The sequence below is a fragment of the Phycodurus eques genome, unplaced genomic scaffold (assembly GCF_024500275.1).
Source record: "Phycodurus eques isolate BA_2022a unplaced genomic scaffold, UOR_Pequ_1.1 contig_204, whole genome shotgun sequence".
NCBI lineage: Eukaryota > Metazoa > Chordata > Actinopteri > Syngnathiformes > Syngnathidae > Phycodurus > Phycodurus eques.
Window position 1 is genome coordinate 4,565 of NW_026904201.1, and position 6,856 is coordinate 11,420.

General features: G+C 46.5%; 1 non-coding gene across 1 annotated transcript; it reads right to left on the reverse strand.

The window, feature by feature from the left end:
• Nucleotides 1–5,685: 5,685 nt before the first annotated feature.
• trnae-cuc (transfer RNA glutamic acid (anticodon CUC)) lies at nucleotides 5,686–5,757 on the reverse strand. The gene has a single exon. It is a non-coding gene; the product is annotated as a tRNA-Glu (tRNA).
• Nucleotides 5,758–6,856: the final 1,099 nt, after the last annotated feature.

Below are 6,856 nucleotides of genomic sequence, written 5' to 3' on the forward strand. Positions count from 1 at the left end.
ACGCGTCACTTTGTTAGCGGCTAGCGAGCTAAGCTAAGCTAAATAGGCCGAGAAGCTTGTGGTAAATGGACTGCACTTTATCTTGACCATCACAGTGTCCAAAGCACTTTACTGACTCACAAACACACATTCATACACCACGGGCAACTGCTGCCATGCAAGGTACTGCCAGGGCCACTGGGAGCAAATTAGGGTTCAGTGTCTTGCCCAAGGACCCTTCGAGATCCACACAGTCGGAGCCAGGATTTGAACGAGCTACACTTTGGTCACTGGACCTGACCTACTCTACCTTCTGAGCCACAGCCGCTCCAAGATAATCCCATTGGTATCGCAACACTAGTCCAGTTCTGGGGGACACTGCCAACGAGGTCCCACCCAAATCCCAGAATCAGAATGAGTGAGGAGAAGCGGCTCAGAAAATGGATGGATGGATAGTTATCTGGTAATGCCGATACAATTGTTTTTTTGGACAATTGTGCAAAAAGATGCAGAGTCCTCTAGCACTTAGAGCAGTTCGAAAGACTAATATTGCAATAGTCCGGTGCAATGACCGTTGTGCAAAGGGCGCCGAGACTTCAAGCGAGTAGTGTGATAATCTGGGACAATGTTGATTGTGCAAATGTTGCAGATACTCCTCAGTCAGTGTGCAAATGGAGCAGATGTGACCCTGGCATGAGTGGCCAGTATTGGTCAACAGCAGATACGCAAATAGTGCAGCGTGGCGAGACTACTACAGTGAGTGCACGAGTAATGTATAATTGGCCCCACAGAAATGTGACAACAAACTCAAGAGAAAAAATTGGCAGCATGTTGCAATGGAATTGTAGATTAGGTGTTTAAGAAGTTGATCGCAAGAGGGAAGAAGCTGTTGGAATGTCTGCTAGTTCTAGTTTGCATTGATCGGTAGTGCCTACCTGAGGGAAGGAGCCGGAAGAGCCAGTGACCAGGATGTGGAGGGTCCGAGAGGATTTTGCACGCTCTTGTCTTAGTTCTGTCAGCGTGCAAGTCCTCTCGGGTGGGTAGGGGGGTACCGACAATCCTTTCAGCAGTTTTGATTGTCCGTTTCAGGATGAGTTTGTCCTTTTTTGTAGCAGCACCAAACCAGACTGTGATGGAAGAACACAGGACTGATCCGATGACCGCTGTGTCGAACTGCTTCAGCAGTTCCCGTGGCAGGCCGTGCTTTCTCAGAAGCCGCTGGAAATACATCCTCTGCTGGGCCTTTTTGAGAACGGAGTTGATGTGTCATTTTCAAATCTGCAGTAGAAGGTATTCAAGTCGTCGGCTAGTGTGCTATTGTTCTCAGCTTGGGGGGATCGTCGCTTGTAATTGGTCAGCGATTGGAATGCATGCCAGCCTGAATTAGTCATTAGCGCTAAACTGTTTTTCCAACTTTGCTGCATAGTTCCTCTTTGTAATGTTAATTTCTTTAGTCAGCTGGTTTCTAGCTCGATTATACAGGGCCCTGTTCCCGCTCTGATATGCGTCCCCCTTGGCTTGGCGAAGCTGCTTAAGTTTAGCAGTGAACCACGGCTTGTTGTTGTTGAAAGTGCGAAATGACTTTGTTGGTACATATACCTCTTCACAGAAACTGATAAAGGATGTGACAGTGTCTGTATATTCATCCAGGCTGCCAGCTGAAAAACTTAATTTTCCAAATATTCCACAAAGGTTTTGGAGTGAGAAAAATGCAAGCATATTTGGTGTGAATTTTTGGAATGTGTCAAAATTAAAATCGTGTGAATCGAATGAAAATTATGAATGTAGAAGAACGTCAAAAAAGTCAGCGGAATTCACTCAACTTACATAATGTAGTGTAGCACTTGCCGTTGCTATGATTTTTGGACTCATTTATGTGCTAAATCTCAGATACCCCAGTGACCTCCGGGACACATTTGAGGTCGTGCAAAAGATTATTATGGACATGGATGGGCGTAAACTCTTCTACAGAGCACTTGGACCGAAGAACAGTCTGCTCCTGTTCTCGGAGTCGTAAATGTGCTGCCAACAGAAAAATGTTAAATGTTTCTTGAATTTTTTACATGAAGTTGCCGTTTGTGAGTTAAGTAGAAATTAAGATTGGCGACTTGTATGTTTTATGTAGTTTAATTTGGGAATTATTTAGGGTAAGAACCCTTTGGAAAATGTTTATGCATATTTGCTACAGAATCCTACAACAATAGAATGGCAAATATGGTTGATATGACTCATTCTCAAAATGAATATTTGTATTTGTATTGTCTTGTTATATTGTTTTGATGAGATAATCTTCTTCTTCTTTTCTTTTGGGCTTGTCCCGTTAGGGGTCGCCACAGCAAGTCATCCTTTTCCATGTAATCCTCCTCTTTTTTTCTCCTTTTTTTGTCCTGTTTCGGCTGTTAGGTCAAGCAGAATGGAGGAAATGAAACATTAAATATCGGTGTTGCATGGGGCTGTAGTGCTACTCCCTGTGAGGGAAGGACAGGTCAAGATAGGACAGGACAAGGACAGGAGAAGAAGCATGCAGGACAAGGCTCGTGAACCCGGCTGTACAACTGAAGTTTGGTTGCATTAATTATGTAAATTATAAAAGTGTACAGGACGAGAGTATAGGTGAGGGGATACAAAAGCGATTTGCATATTCATGATATTTTATTTATTTATTTTTTTGCATATTTATTTGTCGCAATAAGTGAGTGGCCCCACACCCAGTGAAAGAGTCCCAGTGGTGTGTGTGTGTGTGTGTGTGGTTGCATGCCCAGAAAGAGTACCACAGATGCATTATTTGCCTTGAGGATGTTGATGGAAAAGTACAGAGAAGGTCAGAAGGAGCTACATTGTGTCTTTGTGGATATAGAGAAAGCCTATGACAGAGTAACCAGAGAGGAACTGTGGTTTTGAGGGCAGCAGAACAGTGGTGAGGTGTGCTGTAGGTGTGACAGAAGAGTCTCTGCTAGGATGAAAGGCAAAGTTTATAAAACCGTGGTGAGGCCAGCCATGATGTATGGATTAGAGACAGTGGCACTGAAGAGACAGGAAGCAGAGCTGGAGATGTTGGAAATGAAGATGGTGAGGTTTGCTATTGTGACCAGGTTGGATAAAATTAGAAAAGAGCTCATCAGAGGGACAGCCAAGATTTGATGTTTTGGAGACAAAGTTAGAGAGAGCAGACTTCGATGGTTTGGACACGTCCAATGGAGAGAAAGTGAGTATATTTGTAGAAGGATGATGAGGATGGAGCTGCCAGGCAAGAGAGCGAGAGGAAGACAGAAGAGAAGGTTGATGGATGTTGTGACTGGATGGTGCTGCTGGAGAGGAGCATTTTCTACGGCTTATCCAGGTCGGGTCGCGGGGGCAGTAGCTTTAGCAGGGACGCCCAGACTTCCCTCTCCCCAGCCATTCATCCAGCTCTTCCGGGGGGATCCCGGGACGTTCCCAGGCCAGCCGAAGGACGTAGTCTCTCCAGCGTGTCCTGGGTCGTCCCCGGGGTCTCCTCCCGGTGGGACGTGCCCGGAACACCTCACCGGGGAGGCGTCCGAATCAGATGCCCCAGCCACCTCATCTGGCTCCTCTCAATGCGGAGGAGCAGCGGCTCTACTCTGAGATCCTCCCGGATGACCGAGCTTCTCACCCTATCTCTAAGGGAGAGCCCGGACACCCTGTGGAGGAAACTCATTTTGGCCGCTTGTATCCGGGATCTCATTCTTTCGGTCACGACCCACAGCTCATGACCACAGGTGAGGGTAGGAACGAATATCGACCGGTAAATTGAGAGCTTCGCCTTTCGGCATAGCTCCATCTTTACCACAACGGACCGATACAAAGTCCGCATCACTGCAGACGCTGCACCGATCCGCCTGTCGATCTCCCGTTCCATTCTTCCCTCACTCACTTCCCAAGACCCCAAGATACTTGAACTCCTCCACTTGGGGCAGGATCTCATCCCCGACCTGGAGAGGGCATGCCACCCTTTTCCAACTGAGGACCATGGTCTCAGATTTGGAGGTGCTGATTCTCATCCCAGCCGCTTCACACTCGGCTGCGAACTGCTCCAGTGAGAGTTGGAGCTCACGGCTTGATGAAGCCAACAGAACCACATCATCAGCAAAAAGCAGAGATGCAATACTGAGGCCACCAAACCGGACCCCCTCTACGCCTCGGCTGCGCCTAGAAATTCTGTCCATAAAAGTTATGAACAGAATCAGCGACAAAGGGCAGCCTTGGCGGAGTCCAAACCTCACCGGGAACGAGTCCGACTTACTGCCGGATATGCGGACCAAACTCTGACTCCGGTCGTACAGGGACCGAACAGCCCATATCAGGGGGTTCTGTACCCCATACTCCCGAAGCACCCTCCACAGGACTCCCCGAGGGACACGGTCGAACGCCTTCTCCAAGTCCACAAAACACATGTAGACTGGTTGGGCGAACTCCCATGCACCCTCGAGGACCCGGCCGAGGGTGTAGAGCTGGTCCACTGTCCACGAAAACCACACTGCTCTTCCTGAATCTGAGATTCGACTTCCCGACGGAAGCTCCTCTCCAGCACCCCTGAATAGACCTTACCAGGGAGGCTGAGGCAGTGTGATCCCCCTGTAGTTGGAACACAACCTCCGGTCCCCCTTCTTAAAAAGGGGGACCACCACCCCAGTCTGCCAAGGATGGATGTTGTGTTGCTCACAAATACACACTTCTGTCCTGAGTCTAGCCTCCACAACTCTTTCCCGTAACTTCTTGTTACTTGTGTGGCTCATCAATTTTATTCTTCAATAGTTGCCACAGCTCCGCACATCACCCTAGTTCTTAAAACTGGGCACCAGCACACTCTTCCTCCATTCCTCAGTCATCTTCTCACCCGCTAGAATTCTGTTCAACAAGCTGGTCAAAAACTCCACAGCCACCTCTCCTCGATGCTTCCATACCTCCACAGGAATGTCATCAGGACCAACTGCCTTTCCATTTTTCATTCTCTTGAATGTCTTTCTACCTCCGCTCTTGTAGGTCACCCAATGTTCCTGCCTCTTCTGAAAAAAGCGTTCACAACAGCCATTTCCATCCTTTTTGCAAAGTCTACCACCATCTGTCCCTCCAAGTTCCTTTCCTGGATGCCGTACTTACCCATCACTTCTTCATCACCCCTATTTCCTTCACCAACAAGTCCATTACAATCTGCACCAATCACGACTCTCTCTGTCTGGGATGCTCAGAACTACTTCATCTAGCTCCTTCCAGAATTTCTCTTTCACCTCTAGGTCACATCCTACCTGTGGGGCATAGCCACTAATCACATTATACATAACACCCTCAATTTCAAGTTTCAACCTCATCACTCGATCTGATATGCTTTTCACCTCATCGACATTCTCAGCTAACTCTTTCTTTAAAATAACCCCTTCTCAATTTCTCTTCCCATGGTAAAGTAATTTAAGCCCATCTTCGACCCACAGGAGCTGAATTTCGGACATTCCTAACCCTGGCCACAATTGATCCAGTACAGAATTCTTTGGATGAACACTCACACTTGTTTGGCAAAGTTGTAAGCCCTTGTTGTAAGATGCCCTTCATGACACAACCTTCTGCATTTATCCAGGCTTGAGACCAGCCTACAGTTTGCACTGGCTTGCATGAAAGAGGATCAAACCCAGGTCAATGCAAATAACAGTCAATGTTGAGCAACACATGACCAAACAGGTTTAAGGATTAATCTTCCCTGACCGGGAATCGAACCCGAGCCACGGCGGTGAGAGCGCCGAATCCTAACCACGAGACCATCAGGGACTTCTGCTGTAGTCAACAATTGTTAATCTAGACAATCACTCAGAGGGCCGCCCCCCTGCCCCCACACCGGACGTGAACCAAAATGTGCAAAGATTGACAGATTTTTTCTTTGGATGGATGGATGGATTGCAAGCATCGTTGATTCTTGTTGTCTCTGTGACCTGACTTTATGAATTACACTTGAAGCAATGAAAGGATACTTACATATTATTTGACATGTGAACAAATGAGCGGGTTCACTTTGATATAAGAAAGCGTAAACCCTCAAAGTGGGTCTGTGTAGGTTTGTAATTTATGGCATTTTCTTACATGGAATGTCTTTGTGTATTAAGAACATAACTCTTGCTGTGATTATTATTGTTTTGTTGTAATTAGCAGCAGCATCCGGGGTTGAGGTCAATAGCAGAGGGGTTATTGAGGGACTGGGTGACCCCGTGGTGGCAGTGAAGAGGTGGTGCTGGTCTTGGAGAACAAGGAGGAGGAGGAGGAAGATGTGGTGCTCTTTTTGGGGGAGAAGGAAGAGAATGGAAAAGGAACCAGGAATAACCCGACCGGTAGAGATGCCGTGTGTAAGACTGCCGTACTGGGTAGGCAATTGTATTATGCATGCAGTGTAAACAGCAAAAATGATGAAATCACAGTCACCGCTCATTGGTTCGTATTCGGGGCTTGGTTTCAAGGCAGGAGGAACCAAATGTGTTCTTCGGTTGTGTTCACCGGGAGCCTCGCCATCTAAATTCGTAGTCCCTGGGTGGATTGCATACAAACCAATCGGGTGTCGGAAGCTGCCAACTTATAAAACTTCACTTCCAGAACAATTTGTCCCAATATGAATTTCTATATTTTAAAAATGTTGTCAAGAACATTATGAGGGACAGTTATAGAAGTCTATTATGTTATGGGATACAAATTATTCTGCATAATGTTAAATTGCAAACATAATCATGATTCTGTCTAATTGTTAATCAATTATGGCTTCAATTATTATTTTATAAAATGAAAAAAATATGATAAAGTGGAGCGTGACGAGTGTCGCATTTCATCACCACACAAGATGTGAGCATCAAAGCGGTTGAAATGGTGATCTGTATTAAATGTT